This window comes from Balaenoptera borealis, assembly GCF_965194805.1.
Source record: "Balaenoptera borealis genome assembly, contig: HAP1_SCAFFOLD_1188, whole genome shotgun sequence".
In the NCBI taxonomy this organism is placed as follows: Eukaryota; Metazoa; Chordata; class Mammalia; order Artiodactyla; family Balaenopteridae; genus Balaenoptera; species Balaenoptera borealis.
The window spans coordinates 53,455-79,727 of NW_028123026.1; the positions used below are offsets into that span (position 1 = coordinate 53,455).

The 26,273-nt window shown below is 46.3% G+C and overlaps 1 long non-coding RNA gene across 1 annotated transcript; it reads right to left on the minus strand.

Moving 5' to 3' along the window:
• Nucleotides 1–345: 345 nt before the first annotated feature.
• On the minus strand, nt 346–25,996 carry LOC309621924. The gene is made up of 3 exons (XR_014240336.1): nt 25,796–25,996; nt 13,126–13,263; nt 346–587 (listed from the first exon to the last, which is right to left on the minus strand). It is a non-coding gene; the product is annotated as an uncharacterized lncRNA (long non-coding RNA).
• Between the last annotated feature and the right edge of the window lie 277 nt (nt 25,997–26,273).

Genomic DNA, 26,273 nt, shown 5'->3' on the forward strand with positions numbered 1-26,273 from the left:
CCAGGATTGAAGACCTTGTGGTCCGAGATCCTGTCCAGAGAGCAAGCAGGCTAAGGCTCTGTCTTTGTTGATGTATTTCATCAGAAAGGGCTCTACCCCCTCTCCTAGTTCATGGTGTGAAGTGTTCTTGGCCTCTCGGGAAAGTGGGGAGAATGGAAAGGACCCTATATGAGAATGCTAGGCTCTGTAAAACATTTCAGGTTTTTAAAAATAAGACTCATTTTGTATTGGACTGACAACAGTCCTATGAAATACAAAGAAAGCCGAGAATCAGTGACAGGAAAGGATCACCAGTAAGAACTACAGCAGTCACCGCTTACCTCGTAGCATAGGGCACTGTCCGTGATCCTTAAGAAGAGTTAGTAGAAATGCCTTGCCCATCTTGCCCCTGAACCCCTTGAAAGGTACACGACTGCTGTGTTGGTGTTTAGGGGGAGCATCTCACTTACCAGGGACTGACTTCTCCCTTGATTCCTCTGTAGTGATGGAGACTTCCCCGCTGATGAAAAATTCCCTGGGATTGCAACCTCCAAGCCAGACAGCTTTCCTATGCAATGACAGAGAACTTGTCAAGGTGAAACACCAGTCTGCGGGAGAAAGGGAGGAAGAGAATGATGGAAATCGTTTCTGGGAAACTATTTTTACATTATGTGTTGTTTGTTCCCGGTAAATAAACTGAAATCTTCTTAACAGTACAACAAAATCTAAACCACTAAAGCCAACAATACAGGAGTATAACGTTCGACAAAAATTTCTTTGGCTGCGCAGCATGTGGGATCTTAGCTCCCCAACCAGGGATTGAACCCACGCCTGCTGCATTGGAAGCGCAGAGTCTTCACCACGGGACCACCGGGGAAGTCCCAGGACTATCACTTTTAAAGGAGAAGGTACAAACCCCTCGGTTCTATGAACTGGAGATTTTTAGTAAGAAGTCAATATATTTGTTGTTAGGCACATTTTATGTTAGGCTGTCTCCCTGCACAGGATGCAGGCGCCTTGAGAATGGAAGTCATATCCCTCTATAGTACGTCCCTCTTCTTTCTGCTTTGCAGTTTGCTGCTCCACTTGCTCAACCCCACCTAGTAATAACCTATACTTCCCTTGTTCCTGTTTTCCCATCTGGAAAACAGACAAAAGGCAACCAAACAACGCAAAGGTCTCAACAAATAAGGGATATCCAAAACCAGAGATGGCCAGAACTTCTGTACCCCTGATGAAATAGTCCTCATACAAAACCTGATAATCAAATTCCTTAATGCTAGGAATCACAGTGAAAAATAGTATCTGAACTGACTTCTGTCAGATGAGTGAGAACTAAGGTTAATTCAGTGTATCTGAAGCATAGAAAGTGAGGGCAAAAGTGGCACAAGATGGGGCTAGAGAAGCAGAGAGGATTCTAGACCACGCAGAGTCTTAAAGGCCAACAGTGTGTTTTCTATTCTCAAAACAATGCTTGTGAGCGATGTTTATGAGCAACGTTCCAACTTGCTTTGAAGGTTTCTTGTGTGAAGAGTGGATTGGAAGGAAACAAGATATATGGACACTAGTTAGGACCTAATCGCAACAGACAGGCAAGTTCAGTATTAGGAAGTTGAGGAAGAGCTGGCTGACAGATTCCAAAGAAATTCAGGAGATGAACTGAAGCGGGCTTAATGGGGTAGGAGATGGAGGAAAGGAAGGTCTTAGGGAATTCAAGGGTTTACTGCACACATGAGCAAAGTCTCAAAATTAATCATTTGAACGTACAGAGGCGGATCTCCCAAATGACACCGGTTAGGAAGCAACGGTACGCCCTTTAGAATTCCTAGAGACAACACAAATCAACTGTTTCGATGGAAAATTCGGCGGGACTCTTGATTTCCATGGGAATACAGAGAAAAGAGACACTGATCTGGCTTGCAGGTATATTTAGGAAGTTGTTAGCCGGACATCACCTACTAGTATCATGTAAGTAGGCCGTCCGAAGTAGGAAGCTTAGGGGAAAAACCTGGAGGAAAACTTAAAAGCTTAAGCCACACCTCTACACTACACCACCTTTCACAATTTCTTCTCAGATAAGCATCATCCCCATCAGTGAAGAAACTCGTACCTCATAATAGGAAAAACAGGCCTAAAGATTCAATGTGTGTCTTGGGAGGTCCCATCTATGCGATATCTTCCTGGGACCAGAAAAGGCCCCAGGAAGATCAATCTCTGCACCCCTGAAAGCTTACCACCAAGGAAAATGACTAGGTCCATAGATTTCCTCCCTCAAACCAGCTTACCTCACACATAGATCATTAGCAACTCCGCCCTTACTCACATTATCACAGTCACAAGAGTGGTTAGGGAGAAAAGCACTAACCAGGGGAACTAAAACAGAGGCAATCCAGGCCAAGCTGGGCTGGTGGCAGATATCTTGCTCCTTACGCTCGGGTGCATAATGCGACTCACCACAGTGCCTTTTTCACAGACCCTTTTGAACGTTTCTCCACAGAATCCAACAGCTCAAGTCAGTTCATGACGCTTCAAGGTCAACAATCGTCAAGAGAAAAACATGCAATATGTCTTACAATGTTGGATTCCTTACAAACAGGACAAGGAGATAACCATGTAGACAAAACCAGAGCATTTGAAAACATCTGTATTCTACAAACACACCAGTGAATGCTATAAATAAGGTACTATGACATAAAACAAAATGAAAACTAGATGTGAGACTGTTCTCTTCAGTGTACAGACTTCATGGCAGTTGCTGCACACTATCTAGCTACTTAGATCTTTAACTCTCTGTTCTGTTAATACCAAATGAGGCCCAAGTGTGTCAACCTGTTTCCCACAGAAACCAAAAAGTCTACATGCATCTCTTTTCTCCTGTGCCCTTTCACCTTACCTGCTCCCAATTCTCCACCAACGTCCTCCTCTTTCTCTAATTATTCTCCTCTTCATTTTGCTTGGCCTTGCCCCCAAGCATGCAAGACAGAGAGTCCTAGAGGTCCAAGATTCTAGAGTGGCTGTTTGCAAGGCGGAGGAGATTACAGTAGCTGCCACACTGTATATACTTCTGTGCAAAGAAAAAGGGACAGTGTTCAGAATGTCTCTCACATATAACAAGAGCTGGAGATGGCAGGATACCTGTGTGGCCCAAGGAACTAGAGCTAGCAAATTATGGGCCAAACAATTGCAACCAAAGGCTGGAAGAGGAAAGGTCTGCAACCAGCTCTGTCTCCTAGCTCTCTGGTATTTGCTGCCAACGGGCAGAGTCTATTTCGTGAAGCATCAAGCACTGAAAAGAAGACTCCTGCTGCTGGAAGTTGACAGGAAGTAACGTCCAATGCAAGATCAAGGCTTGTCCTCGAAGCAATGCCCATAATGGAAGAAAAAAAAAAAAGAGGAAGCGGAAGAGAAACGTTAAGTCGCAAGTCCAACCTGGCCCCCAGCCTAGCCCAGCCCAAGGAAGGTAGGAGTCAAGGAGAAGAAACTAAAAGAGAAGAGCCTTGGACCACAACATTCTCCACAAGGTACACTCAAGAAACTTCACCCTACTCTTGAACCAAGTTACAAAGAGAGCTTCTTAATCCCTACTTTGGCTCCTTAAAAGCTGCTATCAGTTCACTCATTAGACACATCTGATTTCAGAACAACTGTAATAGTTCAAACTAGATGGCTCTTTCCTTCCTAAGGATTATTAATTAAATAAGATCTATATAGCTCTAAGTATATGATACATAAAATAGAATACTCTGTAGAATATAAGTAACTCTTAGTTCAGTGTATTAATGAACGTCTGTAAGAAATGTGGCAATGATTTCCCTAATGGAAGAGCCTGGGGGAGGTAAATCTGTCTTCTAGGATTTCCTCCCCAGAGCTCAGAAACTCAGGTGTTGTTTTAGCTCTCCTACACTCTCTTCACCCAAGCCCGCCTTCCTGTTGGGGATCGGACCTCCCTATTGGCTCTCTCATACCTTTCAACTGCCTGCTTTGTGACATCACTCTCCTACCAAACCTACTACCACTTGGTAGAGCCTTGGGGTTTCCGTGGAGCTGTTTGGACCAGTAACCAGTGACCTCTGTACTGGACACGTGCGCCGTTCAGCTGCAGCCACTCAGACATCCTCTAGTGTTGTCTCCTCATCCCTTGTACCTGCAGTGGATGCTTCCTCTTCTCTGACCATGTCAGGTAAGAAAAGAAACTTTGGAAAGTTTTGCGTTCGATTTCTTTTGCCCCTAAATTGAGTAGGAGATTCAAAATAGCATGGAATAATGAGGGAAAGTATTGAACTACAAGTCTGGAGACCTAATTTCACTTTTGACTTTGACGTTTACTATCTGTGTGACTTTGGACAAATCACTGGCTGTCTCACAAAGCCTGTTGCTTTCCTTAACTGTTACGTTAGGATACCACATTGGGTTGATCACTCTGATCCCCTTCTTTTCCAGTATTGAGCCTTAAAGGGTACCCATGTAGAAAACGAAATCAGACACTTCTCAAGAGTGTTTCAACAGAAACATAGAAAAGCCAGGGGACATAGAAAACTAGCAATATATACCAAGATGTTTCATCTCTAATGGTCTCCCTCCACTAGGATTTCGACTAGTTGAAAAGAGAGAATAGGGAGAGAGGATGGAGAGTACTGGGCTCTACAGGGAGGCACAGAGTCGAGCGTAAGGAAGTTTAGGATGGTTTTCATTAGCACAGGCCAACAGGCACCAAGAGATGGGAGAAAATGTAAGAATGAAGAGGGAAAGCATAGAGGAGCTCTCAAGAAAAACGGAGTTTGCAATGGAATGCTGATGGGAACCAAAGATTTTCAATTAAAGCAGAAACAGCACAGAGGGAAACCTGCTCAGAGCAGGGCAAAACCAAGTTGATGGTAGCAAACCCTTACATTAACAGACTAAGAAGGAAAGTAAGGCCAGAACAGGGGATCACCGGGAAAGGCAGCTTATCAGAAAAGTCATACTCCGTTTTCTTTCTTTTATTGCCTCTCTGAATACAGTTGGCCACTTGACAGTTTTGAATATAAACATTTTAGAAATACGTTTTAGAAATGATGCCTCCTATAAACAAGCAACCACAGTGGTTATCTAGGGGGCTGCTTTTCAGTGTTTTATTCTTTCTAATTTTTAAACTAGGTAGACATTTCACCAATTCAACATTTTAAGTGATATCTTCTAAATTGAATCAGAAGGACTATTTTCCTTGGTGTGATATGTAGGTTCTAAGGCAAGGCTGCTTTTCATTTTTACAGTTATTTCCTTCCTAACACAGAGAGCACATTGATCAACAGCCATCGTTCGCTTGTAGATCTTAGCTACCGAAGAAGAAGAAGAAAAAGTCAAGCCCCACATCTCTAATTCCCCCCACTTAGGGAATTCCCTGGCGGTCCAGTGCTTAGGACTCGGTGCTTTCACGGCCAGGGCCACGCGGCGCGGCCAAAGAAACAAAACAAACAAACATCCACGTTTATCGAAAACCATATTGTGGAGTCCTGTGGATTTTCTTACATTTGAAAATCTTTTTTAATTGGATTCTAGGCATGATGGTTTTTTGAGGTTTTGGGATGCCATCTTCCTGGATGCTGAAGATGATTCTAATCTAAGTTCTAGGATAAATCCAAAAACCTTCCTGATACATTTTAAGCTTCCTTTCTGCTTATTATATAAGCTATATTCATTGAAATATATATTTCTCCTAGGCTTAATACCTCTTACTTGCTGGGTAAAAATATGAAGGAGCACAATAATGAAACTCTTTTACACTTATTATTTTGCTGTCTGCTTCGTACCGGTTTTCATTGAAATACTTGTCTATATGTGTTGTGGCTACCTATACATGCACATTTATTGCATTCTGTTGCTTGTTATGCATTTTTTACTGACATACCTTCTCTGTCTGTATGCATTGGCTAGGAATTCATTCACCTCTATCACCTCCATCGTGTTTTCTGGTTAATAGTATTCACTAAAATAGAGTGGGCAAAATTCACTTTCATAATATTGCATGGATGGTACAGAATGCCATTTGTCAGTAAATTCATTAGGCTTTGATACTTGCCACATACCCCAGTTTTCATTAATATCTATGGATTTCTTTTTCGTTAACGTAATATGCTTGTCATGATTTTTCTTTGTCTTTCTAGAACTTATTGTATCTTCCTCCATATAAATCATACGCAACAGATCAGCTTATTCATCTATTAATTATTACTGCTATTATTATTGGTGGTGGTGTTATAACCACTTTATAGGTGAGTAATCTGAAGTAATCAGATAACTTTTCCCTTTCCAAAAGCACTTAAGAAATCCACTTTCGGGTAATCATTTTGAGGTAGGATGAGAAACCAGGCTTGAAGAGGGCAAAAATGACTCTTTCAATTCACCAGTTGGACTGAGCTGTACGTCACCTCTAGGTAATAGCGTGGGAACTGCACAAGCAAAGGGAGACACTGAAGACGACAATGGTAATAGCCGTACTGTTTTCTAATGGACAAAAAAAATGCCTATATTATAAGTTCTATTTCTCCTGCTTTCTGGCAGTATCATGCTCAGAGTGGAGTCCTGGCAAGGAAGTCAGGATACTTAGGTTCTGAAACCTGGTAATGATACTAACATAATGAGAGAACTTGAACAAGTCAACCCGACCTCTCTGAGCCTCAGTTTCCTTACTCACGAAATGAGACTGAGAACATCGAAGTTCTCTAAGGGCCTCCTAGTTCTAAAATGCTTCCAGTCTAGGAAATAGCATAGAAGTCAATACGAGTGCAGGCCGAAGGGAAAGACAGGGCAGGGAGAAGGTTGCTTCCAGCCTAGAGAACAATCTCTGAACCACACCACTTGGCTCTTCTGCCCGTCTGTGCCCAAGATGGGAGCACAGGCAGTTAATAGAGAAGAGTGGAAAACTGCTCAGTCCTTACAGCCATCATCAACTGTCTGATTTTGGGTTTCTCAGGAAGTAGTGATAGTAGAGGTGTCCTGATAGCAAGAACCTTCAGATGATGCCGTTCCTCAAACGTAGTGAGAATTTCTCAACCTCCCTGAGTTTTTCATGACCCTCTTGTTCTTACAGAAAATTTCCAACATCCATCTCTACTTGGAACTCTAAATTCTCTGCAGCATTCTCCTCCTGTGGTGAGCAATGCAACTTCCCTAACACGAAGTGTCTGCAACTTCTCCAGAGTCTCTGCCCCTGCCGTCAGTGCGGCATCGGCTACTGGTACCCCTTTCCAGACACTCATGGGTAGTGCCTACCTTTACCAACATTCTAGCACGACTATGTTATCTGGAGTTACTGACCACAGCCAGATCTCCACTTCAGCTGCTTCCTATCCAGGTGTTCTTGAGTGGGACATCACAGCAAGCACTGAAAAGAATTCTTCTTCACTCGGAGACTTTACTCTGGCACTCACTGACCGCCACACAGCTGCCTCCTCCATGTTTCTGGCAGCCCAGGATGATAAAACTTCAGACGCCAAGAACATGGTCCCTCTACATCCATCGCTTTCTGCCAGCCTTGCTCAGGGAACACCATCTCAGATTCCAAATCAGGGGCAGAGCCGCCTGCCACTTCCCTGCCAGGAAGGGAGCCAGGTATATTACTATAACCAAGGCACACTGGGGTCTTTACTGTATGGAGAACTTGGCTCCTGCCCGCAATCCTACGGCTCGGCGTCATACACAGGAAGTCGGGCCTCTGGGCAACCAGAAATGGGAATGGGACTGAAGGAGATTCAGCCCACAAATATCCGACCACCAGCTTCCACCTCTGCAGTCTGCCACCCTGTGTCTGCTCAACGCATCACAGAAACAAGTTTTCAAGGTGAGTATAACAAACGCCAGAGAAAGTTGAAGAATGAGGTCGGCATTCAAAAATGGGGTCAAATCGACAGCTGGGAAGGGGTGTAGAGGCAGGTAGAATTTAGATCCTGAGCCTTTAATAACCACTACCTTCGCTCAGTGCCCTCTGTTTTTAGACTCTCTATGAGAACACCTAGGGCTTCCCTGGTGGCGCCGTGGTTAAGAATCCGCCTGCCAATGCAATGCGGGGGACACGGGTTCGAGCCCTGGTCTGCGAAGATCCCACATGCCGTGCAGCAACTAAGCGCATGTGCCACAACGACGGAGCCTGCATTCTAGAGCCCGTGAGCCTCAACTACCGAAGCCCACGTGCCTACAGCCCATGCTCCGCAACAAGAGAAGCCACCGCGATGAGAAGCCCGCACACCGCAACCAAGAGTAGCCCCCGCTAGCCGCCAACTAGAGAAAGCCCGTGCACAGCAATGAGAGACCCAGTGCAGCCAAAAAAATAAATACGTAGAATAAATAAGTTCAAACAGTAAATAAATACATAAACATAAATTACAAAAAAAAAGAACACCTAATGCAGGTGGGACGGTGGGAGGGCCACTGTAGAGGTCATCTATGCTACATGTACAAGAACCCCGAGAGCACACCAATCGGTACCACACTTTTCACTGCTGTAGCCGATCGTTCCCCCTGTACTGCCACACTGTAGCACTCCCTTCCCTCATCTACTGCTATAGTCTCTTCGGAAGGTGTTTCAGAACTCTTGTTATGAGAGTGCCAGTTGAACTGTCCTCACTTCCTTCATTTATACCAGGATTGAAGACCTTGTGGTCCGAGATCCTGTCCAGAGAGCAAGCAGGCTAAGACTCTGTCTTTGTTGATGTATTTCATCAGCAAGGGCTCTACCCCCTCTCCTAGTTCATGGTGTGACGTGTTCTTGGCCTCTCGGGAAAGTGGGGAGAATGGAAAGGACCCTATATGAGAATGCTAGGCTTTGTAAAACATTTCAGGTTTTTAAAAATAAGACTCATTTTGTATTGGACTTATAACAGTCCTATGAAATACAAAGCGAGCCGAGAATCAGCGACAGGAAAGGCTCACCAGTAAGAATTACAACAGTCACCGCTTACCTCGTAGCATAGGGCACTGTCCGTGATCCTTAAGAAGAGTTAGTAGAAATGCCTTGCCCATCTTGCCCCTGAACCCCTTGAAAGGTACACGACTGCTGTGTTGGTGTTTAGGGGGAGCATCTCACTTACCAGGGACTGACTTCTCCCTTGATCCCTTTGTAGGGATGGAGACCTCCCCCCTGGTGATGAAAAATTCCCTGGGATTGCAACCTCCAAGCCAGACGTTTTGTGTGACACAAAGTCAAGAACTCCCCAAGTCCTGCAGTAGCAGAAACAGCCACATACTTGAGAGTAACCCACCATCTGAACTTGGGGACATTTCAGTGACAGCTCCAGTCCAGAGTGCCAGGCGTCTCCTGGCCCTGCCTCCAGCTCCAAGCCAGGGACAAATAGAGAGTAAGCACGTGGATGATATCAAAACCAAGCTTTCAAAGCCTCTGGATGCCTACCAGATCCCAACAGAGAACCAAGATCCTCCACTACTCCCTTTAGGAATCCCTGATATTCACCAGCCGCTGGCCTGCACCGATCCCCTCAGCCAAGAGGAGCAGCCTGGTTCTGAAAATGCTGATCTGGGAGAGAACAGCCGGAGTCGTCAGGACCTAGGGACACTTGAAAATGGGATTGAACCTAGCAGTGGTCTTGCAGACATTACTACACTGGCGGAGGATATTCACCTTCCCCAGCTCTTTAATCCTTTGAAAGATCTTGATCAATCCCAAGGTCCCAACGTGATCAAAGCTAAAGACACCAGAGCCATTAAGGTGAATCAGGTGCAGGAAAAGCCAAGTGTCATAAAGGTTCCCTCTGATCAACCCAGGAAGAACAAACAGAAAGCCTCTGAGCCTATCAGTGGCGCTCCCAAGGCCAAAATCCAGCCAAAGAATCCAGAGTGCCTGTTAGGGGGAGAAGTGGTTATATGCCACGCTGCAGTCAGTGACAGGGCTCCTGTGAACACGGCCAAGCACTCTCAAGGCAAACCTCAGAAAGCTGCATCCAGAAAGATCAGCAAAACTAAGAGCCACGGGCAGGAAAAAACCAAAAGGACCAGAGGGAGAAACAAGGCTGAAGAGAACAAGCAGTCAGGGAACAAAGTCAAGGCAGAAGAGAAGCCAGCAATCCCCCACACGAAGCGAAAGGAACACCAAACTGAGCTTCTCCAACAGAGCTTTCAAAAGCCTCGAACCTCCCTTGGCGTGCGCATGCTGGAGTCTGTGAAGGTTCTTCATGCGCTGGGGAAGAAGAATGAGACGAAAACTGGGCTCTCTTCCTGTCGGCTCTTGGGAAAGTCAAGCAACCCCAAAGACCCCCAGCCACCCCCAGCTATCCAGCCATGGCGGCATACCCCACGTGAGGGGAAGGGTCCTGAGAAAACGCAAGTCCAAGCCCAGAAACCAGACAGCAGTGCTGAAACAGAGTGTCCGTCTCCAGCCCAGTATGAGCGGCCTCCTCCTGGGAAGGTCAAGTTGATACCTCTGCCTTTTTCTGCCTGGGACAAGCCTCAAGCTCGACCCGCTCCTCGGAGGCCACAGTCTCTGGCCTCACATCGGCCTGCTGGGGCTTACCGTGCCCAGCCTGGTTCTACTGACTCAGCTCAACCTGCTGCAGCCAATTCATCCCACCAGCCAGCTCCTGCCTCTTTGCCAGGCCCCGCCAAACCAGCTCAGCCAACTGTGACCAACCCAACCCAACCGGCTTGGACCAACCATACCCAGCCTCGTGTCCCTCAGTCTGCTGCTCCTAGGCCTGCACCCTCCAAAACTTCATCTGGCGCTCCTCTCCAGCGGGAGCCTGTTCCCCCTGCTGTGAATAAGCGCCAGTCCCCACCCAAGCTCCAAACCCAATTTCTACTCCAAGACTTCAGCAAGCAACGAGTTCCATGGAGGGAACCCAACGTGCCTGAGCCAGTCATGTCAAAGCCCATCGAACAAGAGCAGAGGCCAGAGCGAGAGGCCATGAAGAGGCGGGCTCAACAACAACGGGAGAATGCTGCCAGATACACCTCTTCGGGCAAGCTGCAATTTTTCACCGAGAGGGAAAACGAAATGGAAATTGCCGACTACTACGGATACGTCAAGTGAGAGCTGCTAGGATTCTTGGTGCCACCTTGGCTACCAGCTGTTCTTCCATACACAGGTAAGACAGGTATAGAACTGAATAAGTAAATGGAATACAATTAATAGACGAGTAACAAACCTTTCGAATTTTCAGATGCTGCTAACTGGGGCGTGAGAAAGGAAGGACTGAAAGTTGGATGGGAGAATGAAGGAAAGGGGTAAAAACTGAGCAAAGAGGAAGGAACTTGGCCCAGGGCTAGGAAGGCCAAAAGAGACGTATGGATTTAGGAAAGGAAGCAGGAGCGAGGATGAAACGGCAGAAGTAAAAAGCAGGGTCAGAGGTCTGGGTTGAAAGAACACAATTGGAGTAGAGTTGAAGGTGACAGAAGATGAGTCTAGGTTTACTAGGAGAAATAGAAAAAGTCTCTCGGGGACGCTGGCCTTAAGTCTCACAACCACCAGATAGGTATTTCAGAAAACAAGAGGTTCAGGACACATCTCTGAAAGGTCTGAGTTGCCTTATTCAGGTGTGACTGTAGTGGGGGAATAGGGAAATCTACCAGAGAAGTGGCTAGGGCTCAGAGTTATCCTAGGGGCAGCTGACGACAGGGGCAGAGCCAAGGGAACTGCTGGATCAGGAGGCCCACGAACAAATCAGGGGCATAGCCGCCTGCCACTTCCCTGCCAGGAAGGAAGCCAGGTATATTACTATAACCAAGGCACACTGGGGTCTTTACTGTATGGAGAACTTGGCTCCTGCCCGCAATCCTACGGCTCTGCGTCACACACAGGAAGTAGGGCCTCTGGGCAACCAGAAATGGGAATGGGACTGAAGGAGATTCAGCCCACAAATATCCGACCACCAGCTTCCACCTCTGCAATCTGCCACCCTGTGTCTGCTCAACGCATCACAGAAACAAGTTTTCAAGGTGAGTATACAGACGGCAGAGAAAAGTTGAACAATGAGGTCAGCATTCAAAAATGGGGTCAAATCGACAGCTGGGAAGGGGTGTAGAGACAGGTAGAATTTAGATCCTGAGCCTTTAATAACCACTACCTTCTCTCAGTGCTCTCTGTTTTTAGACTCTATATGAGAACACCTAGGGCTTCCCTGGTGGCGCCTGCCAATGCAGGGGACACGGGTTCGAGCCCTGGTCTGCGAAGATCCCACATGCCGTGCAGCAACTAAGCGCATGTGCCACAACGACGGAGCCTGCATTCTAGAGCCCGTGAGCCTCAACTACCGAAGCCCACGTGCCTACAGCCCATGCTCCGCAACAAGAGAAGCCACCGCGATGAGATGCCCGCACACCGCAACCGAGAGTAGCCCCCGCTAGCCGCCAACTAGAGAAAGCCCGTGCACAGCAATGAGAGACCCAGTGCGGCCAAAAAAATAAATACGTAGAATAAATAAGTTCAAACAGTAAATAAATACATAAACATAAATTACAAAAAAAAAGAACACCTAATGCAGGTGGGAAGGTGGGAGGGCCACCGTAGAGGTCATCTATGCTACATGTACAAGAACCCCGAGAGCACACCGATCGGTACCACACTTTTCACTGCTGTAGCCGATCATTCCCCCTGTACTGCCACACTGTAGCACTCCCTTCCCTCGTCTACTGCTATAGTCTCTTTGGAAGGTGTTTCAGAACTCTTGTTATGAGAGTGCGAGTTGAACTGTCCTCACTTCCTTCATTTATACCAGGATTGAAGACCTTGTGGTCCGAGATCCTGTCCAGAGAGCAAGCAGGCTAAGGCTCTGTCTTTGTTGATGTATTTCATCAGAAAGGGCTCTACCCCCTCTCCTAGTTCATGGTGTGAAGTGTTCTTGGCCTCTCGGGAAAGTGGGGAGAATGGAAAGGACCCTATATGAGAATGCTAGGCTCTGTAAAACATTTCAGGTTTTTAAAAATAAGACTCATTTTGTATTGGACTGACAACAGTCCTATGAAATACAAAGAAAGCCGAGAATCAGTGACAGGAAAGGATCACCAGTAAGAACTACAGCAGTCACCGCTTACCTCGTAGCATAGGGCACTGTCCGTGATCCTTAAGAAGAGTTAGTAGAAATGCCTTGCCCATCTTGCCCCTGAACCCCTTGAAAGGTACACGACTGCTGTGTTGGTGTTTAGGGGGAGCATCTCACTTACCAGGGACTGACTTCTCCCTTGATTCCTCTGTAGTGATGGAGACTTCCCCGCTGATGAAAAATTCCCTGGGATTGCAACCTCCAAGCCAGACAGCTTTCCTATGGAATGACAGAGAACTTGTCAAGGTGAAACACCAGTCTGCGGGAGAAAGGGAGGAAGAGAATGATGGAAATCGTTTCTGGGAAACTATTCTTACATTATGTGTTGTTTGTTCCCGGTAAATAAACTGAAATCTTCTTAACAGTAAAACAAAATCTAAACCACTAAAGCCAACAATACAGGAGTATAACGTTCGAAAAAAATTTCTTTGGCTGCGCAGCATGTGGGATCTTAGCTCCCCAACCAGGGATTGAACCCACGCCTGCTGCATTGGAAGCGCAGAGTCTTCACCACGGGACCACCGGGGAAGTCCCAGGACTATCACTTTTAAAGGAGAAGGTACAAACCCCTCGGTTCTATGAACTGGAGATTTTTAGTAAGAAGTCAATATATTTGTTGTTAGGCACATTTTATGTTAGGCTGTCTCCCTGCACAGGATGCAGGCGCCTTGAGAATGGAAGTCATATCCCTCTATAGTACGTCCCTCTTCTTTCTGCTTTGCAGTTTGCTGCTCCACTTGTTCAACCCCACCTAGTAATAACCTATACTTCCCTTGTTCCTGTTTTCCCATCTGGAAAACAGACAAAAGGCAACCAAACAACGCAAAGGTCTCAACAAATAAGGGATATCCAAAACCAGAGATGGCCAGAACTTCTGTACCCCTGATGAAATAGTCCTCATACAAAACCTGATAATCAAATTCCTTAATGCTAGGAATCACAGTGAAAAATAGTATCTGAACTGACTTCTGTCAGATGAGTGAGAACTAAGGTTAATTCAGTGTATCTGAAGCATAGAAAGTGAGGGCAAAAGTGGCACAAGATGGGACTAGAGAAGCAGAGAGGATTCTAGACCACGCAGAGTCTTAAAGGCCAACAGTGTGTTTTCTATTCTCAAAACAATGTTTGTGAGCGATGTTTATGAGCAACGTTCCAACTTGCTTTGAAGGTTTCTTGTGTGAAGAGTGGATTGGAAGGAAACAAGATATATGGACACTAGTTAGGACCTAATCGCAACAGACAGGCAAGTTCAGTATTAGGAAGTTGAGGAAGAGCTGGCTGACAGATTCCAAAGAAATTCAGGAGATGAACTGAAGCGGGCTTAATGGGGTAGGAGATGGAGGAAAGGAAGGTCTTAGGGAATTCAAGGGTTTACTGCACACATGAGCAAAGTCTCAAAATTAATCATTTGAACGTACAGAGGCGGATCTCCCAAATGACACCGGTTAGGAAGCAACGGTACGCCCTTTAGAATTCCTAGAGACAACACAAATCAACTGTTTCGATGGAAAATTCGGCGGGACCCTTGATTTCCATGGGAATACAGAGAAAAGAGACACTGATCTGGCTTGCAGGTATTTAGGAAGTTGTTAGCCGGACATCACCTACTAGTATCATGTAAGTAGGCCGTCCGAAGTAGGAAGCTTAGGGGAAAAACCTGGAGGAAAACTTAAAAGCTTAAGCCACACCTCTACACTACACCACCTTTCACAATTTCTTCTCAGATAAGCATCATCCCCATCAGTGAAGAAACTCGTACCTCATAATAGGAAAAACAGGCCTAAAGATTCAATGTGTGTCTTGGGAGGTCCCATCTATGCGATATCTTCCTGGGACCAGAAAAGGCCCCAGGAAGATCAATCTCTGCACCCCTGAAAGCTTACCACCAAGGAAAATGACTAGGTCCATAGATTTCCTCCCTCAAACCAGCTTACCTCACACATAGATCATTAGCAACTCAGCCCTTACTCACATTATCACAGTCACAAGAGTGGTTAGGGAGAAAAGCACTAACCAGGGGAACTAAAACAGAGGCAATCCAGGCCAAGCTGGGCTGGTGGCAGATATCTTGCTCCTTACGCTCGGGTGCATAATGCGACTCACCACAGTGCCTTTTTCACAGACCCTTTTGAACGTTTCTCCACAGAATCCAACAGCTCAAGTTAGTTCATGACGCTTCAAGGTCAACAATCGTCAAGAGAAAAACATGCAATATGTCTTACAATGTTGGATTCCTTACAAACAGGACAAGGAGATAACCATGTAGACAAAACCAGAGCATTTGAAAACATCTGTATTCTACAAACACACCAGTGAATGCTATAAATAAGGTACTATGACATAAAACAAAATGAAAACTAGATGTGAGACTGTTCTCTTCAGTGTACAGACTTCATGGCAGTTGCTGCACACTATCTAGCTACTTAGATCTTTAACTCTCTGTTCTGTTAATACCAAATGAGGCCCAAGTGTGTCAACCTGTTTCCCACAGAAACCAAAAAGTCTACATGCATCTCTTTTCTCCTGTGCCCTTTCACCTTACCTGCTCCCAATTCTCCACCAACGTCCTCCTCTTTCTCTAATTATTCTCCTCTTCATTTTGCTTGGCCTTGCCCCCAAGCATGCAAGACAGAGAGTCCTAGAGGTCCAAGATTCTAGAGTGGCTGTTTGCAAGGCGGAGGAGATTACAGTAACTGCCACACTGTATATACTTCTGTGCAAAGAAAAAGGGACAGTGTTCAGAATGTCTCTCACATATAACAAGAGCTGGAGATGGCAGGATACCTGTGTGGCCCAAGGAACTAGAGCTAGCAAATTATGGGCCAAACAATTGCAACCAAAGGCTGGAAGAGGAAAGGTCTGCAACCAGCTCTGTCTCCTAGCTCTCTGGTATTTGCTGCCAACGGGCAGAGTCTATTTCGTGAAGCATCAAGCACTGAAAAGAAGACTCCTGCTGCTGGAAGTTGACAGGAAGTAACGTCCAATGCAAGATCAAGGCTTGTCCTCGAAGCAATGCCCATAATGGAAGAAAAAAAAAAAGAGGAAGCGGAAGAGAAACGTTAAGTCGCAAGTCCAACCTGGCCCCCAGCCTAGCCCAGCCCAAGGAAGGTAGGAGTCAAGGAGAAGAAACTAAAAGAGAAGAGCCTTGGACCACAACATTCTCCACAAGGTACACTCAACAAACTTCACCCTACTCTTGAACCAAGTTACAAAGAGAGCTTCTTAATCCCTACTTTGGCTCCTTAAAAGCTGCTATCAGTTCACTCATTAGACACATCTGATTTCAGAACAACTGTAATAGTTCAAACTAGATGGCTCTTTCCTTCCTAAGGATTATTAATTAAATAAGATCTATATAGCTCTAAGTATATGATACATAAAATAGAATACTCTGTAGAATATAAGTAACTCTTAGTTCAGTGTATTAATGAACGTCTGTAAGAAATGTGGCAATGATTTCCCTAATGGAAGAGCCTGGGGGAGGTAAATCTGTCTTCTAGGATTTCCTCCCCAGAGCTCAGAAACTCAGGTGTTGTTTTAGCTCTCCTACACTCTCTTCACCCAAGCCCGCCTTCCTGTTGGGGATCGGACCTCCCTATTGGCTCTCTCATACCTTTCAACTGCCTGCTTTGTGACATCACTCTCCTACCAAACCTACTACCACTTGGTAGAGCCTTGGGGTTTCCGTGGAGCTGTTTGGACCAGTAACCAGTGACCTCTGTACTGGACACGTGCGCCGTTCAGCTGCAGCCACTCAGACATCCTCTAGTGTTGTCTCCTCATCCCTTGTACCTGCAGTGGATGCTTCCTCTTCTCTGACCATGTCAGGTAAGAAAAGAAACTTTGGAAAGTTTTGCGTTCGATTTCTTTTGCCCCTAAATTGAGTAGGAGATTCAAAATAGCATGGAATAATGAGGGAAAGTATTGAACTACAAGTCTGGAGACCTAATTTCACTTTTGACTTTGACGTTTACTATCTGTGTGACTTTGGACAAATCACTGGCTGTCTCACAAAGCCTGTTGCTTTCCTTAACTGTTACGTTAGGATACCACGTTGGGTTGATCACTCTGATCCCCTTCTTTTCCAGTATTGAGCCTTAAAGGGTACCCATGTAGAAAACGAAATCAGACACTTCTCAAGAGTGTTTCAACAGAAACATAGAAAAGCCAGGGGACATAGAAAACTAGCAATATATACCAAGATGTTTCATCTCTAATGGTCTCCCTCCACTAGGATTTCGACTAGTTGAAAAGAGAGAATAGGGAGAGAGGATGGAGAGTACTGGGCTCTACAGGGAGGCACAGAGTCGAGCGTAAGGAAGTTTAGGATGGTTTTCATTAGCACAGGCCAACAGGCACCAAGAGATGGGAGAAAATGTAAGAATGAAGAGGGAAAGCATAGAGGAGCTCTCAAGAAAAACGGAGTTTGCAATGGAATGCTGATGGGAACCAAAGATTTTCAATTAAAGCAGAAACAGCACAGAGGGAAACCTGCTCAGAGCAGGGCAAAACCAAGTTGATGGTAGCAAACCCTTACATTAACAGACTAAGAAGGAAAGTAAGGCCAGAACAGGGGATCACCGGGAAAGGCAGCTTATCAGAAAAGTCATACTCCGTTTTCTTTCTTTTATTGCCTCTCTGAATACAGTTGGCCACTTGACAGTTTTGAATATAAACATTTTAGAAATACGTTTTAGAAATGATGCCTCCTATAAACAAGCAACCACAGTGGTTATCTAGGGGGCTGCTTTTCAGTGTTTTATTCTTTCTAATTTTTAAACTAGGTAGACATTTCACCAATTCAACATTTTAAGTGATATCTCCTAAATTGAATCAGAAGGACTATTTTCCTTGGTGTGATATGTAGGTTCTAAGGCAAGGCTGCTTTTCATTTTTACAGTTATTTCCTTCCTAACACAGAGAGCACATTGATCAACAGCCATCGTTCGCTTGCAGATCTTAGCTACCGAAGAAGAAGAAGAAAAAGTCAAGCCCCACATCTCTAATTCCCCCCACTTAGGGAATTCCCTGGCGGTCCAGTGCTTAGGACTCGGTGCTTTCACGGCCAGGGCCACGCGGCGCGGCCAAAGAAACAAAACAAACAAACATCCACGTTTATCGAAAACCATATTGTGGAGTCCTGTGGATTTTCTTACATTTGAAAATCTTTTTTAATTGGATTCTAGGCATGATGGTTTTTTGAGGTTTTGGGATGCCATCTTCTTGGATGCTGAAGATGATTCTAATCTAAGTTCTAGGATAAATCCAAAAACCTTCCTGATACATTTTAAGCTTCCTTTCTGCTTATTATATAAGCTATATTCATTGAAATATATATTTCTCCTAGGCTTAATACCTCTTACTTGCTGGGTAAAAATATGAAGGAGCACAATAATGAAACTCTTTTACACTTATTATTTTGCTGTCTGCTTCGTACCGGTTTTCATTGAAATACTTGTCTATATGTGTTGTGGCTACCTATACATGCACATTTATTGCATTCTGTTGCTTGTTATGCATTTTTTACTGACATACCTTCTCTGTCTGTATGCATTGGCTAGGAATTCATTCACCTCTATCACCTCCATCGTGTTTTCTGGTTAATAGTATTCACTAAACTAGAGTGGGCAAAATTCACTTTCATAATATTGCATGGATGGTACAGAATGCCATTTGTTAGTAAATTCATTAGGCTTCGATACTTGCCACATACCCCAGTTTTCATTAATATCTATGGATTTCTTTTTCGTTAACGTAATATGCTTGTCATGATTTTTCTTTGTCTTTCTAGAACTTATTGTATCTTCCTCCATATAAATCATACGCAACAGATCAGCTTATTCATCTATTAATTATTACTGCTATTATTATTGGTGGTGGTGTTATAACCACTTTATAGGTGAGTAATCTGAAGTAATCAGATAACTTTTCCCTTTCCAAAAGCACTTAAGAAATCCACTTTCGGGTAATCATTTTGAGGTAGGATGAGAAACCAGGCTTGAAGAGGGCAAAAATGACTCTTTCAATTCACCAGTTGGACTGAGCTGTACGTCACCTCTAGGTAATAGCGTGGGAACTGCACAAGCAAAGGGAGACACTGAAGACGACAATGGTAATAGCCGTACTGTTTTCTAATGGACAAAAAAAATGCCTATATTATAAGTTCTATTTCTCCTGCTTTCTGGCAGTATCATGCTCAGAGTGGAGTCCTGGCAAGGAAGTCAGGATACTTAGGTTCTGAAACCTGGTAATGATACTAACATAATGAGAGAACTTGAACAAGTCAACCCGACCTCTCTGAGCCTCAGTTTCCTTACTCACGAAATGAGACTGAGAACATCGAAGTTCTCTAAGGGCCTCCTAGTTCTAAAATGCTTCCAGTCTAGGAAATAGCATAGAAGTCAATACGAGTGCAGGCTGAAGGGAAAGACAGGGCAGGGAGAAGGTTGCTTCCAGCCTAGAGAACAATCTCTGAACCACACCACTTGGCTCTTCTGCCCGTCTGTGCCCAAGATGGGAGCACAGGCAGTTAATAGAGAAGAGTGGAAAACTGCTCAGTCCTTACAGCCATCATCAACTGTCTGATTTTGGGTTTCTCAGGAAGTAGTGATAGTAGAGGTGTCCTGATAGCAAGAACCTTCAGATGATGCCGTTCCTCAAACGTAGTGAGAATTTCTCAACCTCCCTGAGTTTTTCATGACCCTCTTGTTCTTACAGAAAATTTCCAACATCCATCTCTACTTGGAACTCTAAATTCTCTGCAGCATTCTCCTCCTGTGGTGAGCAATGCAACTTCCCTAACACGAAGTGTCTGCAACTTCTCCAGAGTCTCTGCCCCTGCCGTCAGTGCGGCATCGGCTACTGGTACCCCTTTCCAGACACTCATGGGTAGTGCCTACCTTTACCAACATTCTAGCACGACTATGTTATCTGGAGTTACTGACCACAGCCAGATCTCCACTTCAGCTGCTTCCTATCCAGGTGTTCTTGAGTGGGACATCACAGCAAGCACTGAAAAGAATTCTTCTTCACTCGGAGACTTTACTCTGGCACTCACTGACCGCCACACAGCTGCCTCCTCCATGTTTCTGGCAGCCCAGGATGATAAAACTTCAGACGCCAAGAACATGGTCCCTCTACATCCATCGCTTTCTGCCAGCCTTGCTCAGGGAACACCATCTCAGATTCCAAATCAGGGGCAGAGCCGCCTGCCACTTCCCTGCCAGGAAGGGAGCCAGGTATATTACTATAACCAAGGCACACTGGGGTCTTTACTGTATGGAGAACTTGGCTCCTGCCCGCAATCCTACGGCTCGGCGTCATACACAGGAAGTCGGGCCTCTGGGCAACCAGAAATGGGAATGGGACTGAAGGAGATTCAGCCCACAAATATCCGACCACCAGCTTCCACCTCTGCAGTCTGCCACCCTGTGTCTGCTCAACGCATCACAGAAACAAGTTTTCAAGGTGAGTATAACAAACGCCAGAGAAAGTTGAAGAATGAGGTCGGCATTCAAAAATGGGGTCAAATCGACAGCTGGGAAGGGGTGTAGAGGCAGGTAGAATTTAGATCCTGAGCCTTTAATAACCACTACCTTCGCTCAGTGCCCTCTGTTTTTAGACTCTCTATGAGAACACCTAGGGCTTCCCTGGTGGCGCCGTGGTTAAGAATCCGCCTGCCAATGCAATGCGGGGGACACGGGTTCGAGCCCTGGTCTGCGAAGATCCCACATGCCGTGCAGCAACTAAGCGCATGTGCCACAACGACGGAGCCTGCATTCTAGAGCCCGTGAGCCTCAACTACCGAAGCCCACGTGCCTACAGCCCATGCTCCGCAACAAGAGAAGCCACCGCGATGAGAAGCCCGCACACCGCAACCAAGAGTAGCCCCCGCTAGCCGCCAACTAGAGAAAGCCCGTGCACAGCAATGAGAGACCCAGTGCAGCCAAAAAAATAAATACGTAGAATAAATAAGTTCAAACAGTAAATAAATACATAAACATAAATTACAAAAAAAAAGAACACCTAATGCAGGTGGGACGGTGGGAGGGCCACTGTAGAGGTCATCTATGCTACATGTACAAGAACCCCGAGAGCACACCAATCGGTACCACACTTTTCACTGCTGTAGCCGATCGTTCCCCCTGTACTGCCACACTGTAGCACTCCCTTCCCTCATCTACTGCTATAGTCTCTTCGGAAGGTGTTTCAGAACTCTTGTTATGAGAGTGCCAGTTGAACTGTCCTCACTTCCTTCATTTATACCAGGATTGAAGACCTTGTGGTCCGAGATCCTGTCCAGAGAGCAAGCAGGCTAAGACTCTGTCTTTGTTGATGTATTTCATCAGCAAGGGCTCTACCCCCTCTCCTAGTTCATGGTGTGACGTGTTCTTGGCCTCTCGGGAAAGTGGGGAGAATGGAAAGGACCCTATATGAGAATGCTAGGCTTTGTAAAACATTTCAGGTTTTTAAAAATAAGACTCATTTTGTATTGGACTTATAACAGTCCTATGAAATACAAAGCGAGCCGAGAATCAGCGACAGGAAAGGCTCACCAGTAAGAATTACAACAGTCACCGCTTACCTCGTAGCATAGGGCACTGTCCGTGATCCTTAAGAAGAGTTAGTAGAAATGCCTTGCCCATCTTGCCCCTGAACCCCTTGAAAGGTACACGACTGCTGTGTTGGTGTTTAGGGGGAGCATCTCACTTACCAGGGACTGACTTCTCCCTTGATCCCTTTGTAGGGATGGAGACCTCCCCCCTGGTGATGAAAAATTCCCTGGGATTGCAACCTCCAAGCCAGACGTTTTGTGTGACACAAAGTCAAGAACTCCCCAAGTCCTGCAGTAGCAGAAACAGCCACATACTTGAGAGTAACCCACCATCTGAACTTGGGGACATTTCAGTGACAGCTCCAGTCCAGAGTGCCAGGCGTCTCCTGGCCCTGCCTCCAGCTCCAAGCCAGGGACAAATAGAGAGTAAGCACGTGGATGATATCAAAACCAAGCTTTCAAAGCCTCTGGATGCCTACCAGATCCCAACAGAGAACCAAGATCCTCCACTACTCCCTTTAGGAATCCCTGATATTCACCAGCCGCTGGCCTGCACCGATCCCCTCAGCCAAGAGGAGCAGCCTGGTTCTGAAAATGCTGATCTGGGAGAGAACAGCCGGAGTCGTCAGGACCTAGGGACACTTGAAAATGGGATTGAACCTAGCAGTGGTCTTGCAGACATTACTACACTGGCGGAGGATATTCACCTTCCCCAGCTCTTTAATCCTTTGAAAGATCTTGATCAATCCCAAGGTCCCAACGTGATCAAAGCTAAAGACACCAGAGCCATTAAGGTGAATCAGGTGCAGGAAAAGCCAAGTGTCATAAAGGTTCCCTCTGATCAACCCAGGAAGAACAAACAGAAAGCCTCTGAGCCTATCAGTGGCGCTCCCAAGGCCAAAATCCAGCCAAAGAATCCAGAGTGCCTGTTAGGGGGAGAAGTGGTTATATGCCACGCTGCAGTCAGTGACAGGGCTCCTGTGAACACGGCCAAGCACTCTCAAGGCAAACCTCAGAAAGCTGCATCCAGAAAGATCAGCAAAACTAAGAGCCACGGGCAGGAAAAGACCAAAAGGACCAGAGGGAGAAACAAGGCTGAAGAGAACAAGCAGTCAGGGAACAAAGTCAAGGCAGAAGAGAAGCCAGCAATCCCCCACACGAAGCGAAAGGAACACCAAACTGAGCTTCTCCAACAGAGCTTTCAAAAGCCTCGAACCTCCCTTGGCGTGCGCATGCTGGAGTCTGTGAAGGTTCTTCATGCGCTGGGGAAGAAGAATGAGACGAAAACTGGGCTCTCTTCCTGTCGGCTCTTGGGAAAGTCAAGCAACCCCAAAGACCCCCAGCCACCCCCAGCTATCCAGCCATGGCGGCATACCCCACGTGAGGGGAAGGGTCCTGAGAAAACGCAAGTCCAAGCCCAGAAACCAGACAGCAGTGCTGAAACAGAGTGTCCATCTCCAGCCCAGTATGAGCGGCCTCCTCCTGGGAAGGTCAAGTTGATACCTCTGCCTTTTTCTGCCTGGGACAAGCCTCAAGCTCGACCCGCTCCTCGGAGGCCACAGTCTCTGGCCTCACATCGGCCTGCTGGGGCTTACCGTGCCCAGCCTGGTTCTACTGACTCAGCTCAACCTGCTGCAGTCAATTCATCCCAGCCAGCTCCTGCCTCTTTGCCAGGCCCCGCCAAACCAGCTCAGCCAACTGTGACCAACCCAACCCAACCGGCTTGGACCAACCATACCCAGCCTCGTGTCCCTCAGTCTGCTGCTCCTAGGCCTGCACCCTCCAAAACTTCATCTGGCGCTCCTCTCCAGCGGGAGCCTGTTCCCCCTGCTGTGAATAAGCGCCAGTCCCCACCCAAGCTCCAAACCCAATTTCTACTCCAAGACTTCAGCAAGCAACGAGTTCCATGGAGGGAACCCAACGTGCCTGAGCCAGTCATGTCAAAGCCCATCGAACAAGAGCAGAGGCCAGAGCGAGAGGCCATGAAGAGGCGGGCTCAACAACAACGGGAGAATGCTGCCAGATACACCTCTTCGGGCAAGCTGCAATTTTTCACCGAGAGGGAAAACGAAATGGAAATTGCCGACTACTACGGATACGTCAAGTGAGAGCTGCTAGGATTCTTGGTGCCACCTTGGCTACCAGCTGTTCTTCCATACACAGGTAAGACAGGTATAGAACTGAATAAGTAAATGGAATACAATTAATAGACGAGTAACAAACCTTTCGAATTTTCAGATGCTGCTAACTGGGGCGTGAGAAAGGAAGGACTGAAAGTTGGATGGGAGAATGAAGGAAAGGGGTAAAAACTGAGCAAAGAGGAAGGAACTTGGCCCAGGGCTAGGAAGGCCAAAAGAGACGTATGGATTTAGGAAAGGAAGCAGGAGCGAGGATGAAACGGCAGAAGTAAAAAGCAGGGTCAGAGGTCTGGGTTGAAAGAACACAATTGGAGTAGAGTTGAAGGTGACAGAAGATGAGTCTAGGTTTACTAGGAGAAATAGAAAAAGTCTCTCGGGGACGCTGGCCTTAAGTCTCACAACCACCAGATAGGTATTTCAGAAAACAAGAGGTTCAGGACACATCTCTGAAAGGTCTGAGTTGCCTTATTCAGGTGTGACTGTAGTGGGGGAATAGGGAAATCTACCAGAGAAGTGGCTAGGGCTCAGAGTTATCCTAGGGGCAGCTGACGACAGGGGCAGAGCCAAGGGAACTGCTGGATCAGGAGGCCCACGAACAAATCAGGGGCATAGCCGCCTGTCACTTCCCTGCCAGGAAGGAAGCCAGGTATATTACTGTAACCAAGGCACACTGGGGTCTTTACTGTATGGAGAACTTGGCTCCTGCCCGCAATCCTACGGCTCGGCGTCATACACAGGAAGTAGGGCCTCTGTGCAACCAGAAATGGGAATGGGACTGAAGGAGATTCAGCCCACAAATATCCGACCACCAGCTTCCACCTCTGCAATCTGCCACCCTGTGTCTGCTCAACGCATCACAGAAACAAGTTTTCAAGGTGAGTATATAGACGGCAGAGAAAAGTTGAACAATGAGGTCAGCATTCAAAAATGGGGTCAAATCGACAGCTGGGAAGGGGTGTAGAGACAGGTAGAATTTAGATCCTGAGCCTTTAATAACCACTACCTTCTCTCAGTGCTCTCTGTTTTTAGACTCTATATGAGAACACCTAGGGCTTCCCTGGTGGCGCCTGCCAATGCAGGGGACACGGGTTCGAGCCCTGGTCTGCGAAGATCCCACATGCCGTGCAGCAACTAAGCGCATGTGCCACAACGACGGAGCCTGCATTCTAGAGCCCGTGAGCCTCAACTACCGAAGCCCACGTGCCTACAGCCCATGCTCCGCAACAAGAGAAGCCACCGCGATGAGATGCCCGCACACCGCAACCGAGAGTAGCCCCCGCTAGCCGCCAACTAGAGAAAGCCCGTGCACAGCAATGAGAGACCCAGTGCGGCCAAAAAAATAAATACGTAGAATAAATAAGTTCAAACAGTAAATAAATACATAAACATAAATTACAAAAAAAAAGAACACCTAATGCAGGTGGGAAGGTGGGAGGGCCACTGTAGAGGTCATCTATGCTACATGTACAAGAACCCCGAGAGCACACCGATCGGTACCACACTTTTCACTGCTGTAGCCGATCATTCCCCCTGTACTGCCACACTGTAGCACTCCCTTCCCTCATCTACTGCTATAGTCTCTTTGGAAGGTGTTTCAGAACTCTTGTTATGAGAGTGCCAGTTGAACTGTCCTCACTTCCTTCATTTATACCAGGATTGAAGACCTTGTGGTCCGAGATCCTGTCCAGAGAGCAAGCAGGCTAAGACTCTGTCTTTGTTGATGTATTTCATCAGAAAGGGCTCTACCCCCTCTCCTAGTTCATGGTGTGACGTGTTCTTGGCCTCTCGGGAAAGTGGGGAGAATGGAAAGGACCCTATATGAGAATGCTAGGCTCTGTAAAACATTTCAGGTTTTTAAAAATAAGACTCATTTTGTATTGGACTGACAACAGTCCTATGAAATACAAAGAAAGCCGAGAATCAGTGACAGGAAAGGATCACCAGTAAGAACTACAGCAGTCACCGCTTACCTCGTAGCATAGGGCACTGTCCGTGATCCTTAAGAAGAGTTAGTAGAAATGCCTTGCCCATCTTGCCCCTGAACCCCTTGAAAGGTACACGACTGCTGTGTTGGTGTTTAGGGGGAGCATCTCACTTACCAGGGACTGACTTCTCCCTTGATTCCTCTGTAGTGATGGAGACTTCCCCGCTGATGAAAAATTCCCTGGGATTGCAACCTCCAAGCCAGACAGCTTTCCTATGGAATGACAGAGAACTTGTCAAGGTGAAACACCAGTCTGCGGGAGAAAGGGAGGAAGAGAATGATGGAAATCGTTTCTGGGAAACTATTCTTACATTACGTGTTGTTTGTTCCCGGTAAATAAACTGAAATCTTCTTAACAGTAAAACAAAATCTAAACCACTAAAGCCAATAATACAGGAGTATAACTTTTGAAAAAAATTTCTTTGGCTGCGCAGCATGTGGGATCTTAGCTCCCCAACCAGGGATTGAACCCACGCCTGCTGCATTGGAAGCGCAGAGTCTTCACCACGGGACCACCGGGGAAGTCCCAGGACTATCACTTTTAAAGGAGAAGGTACAAACCCCTCGGTTCTATGAACTGGAGATTTTTAGTA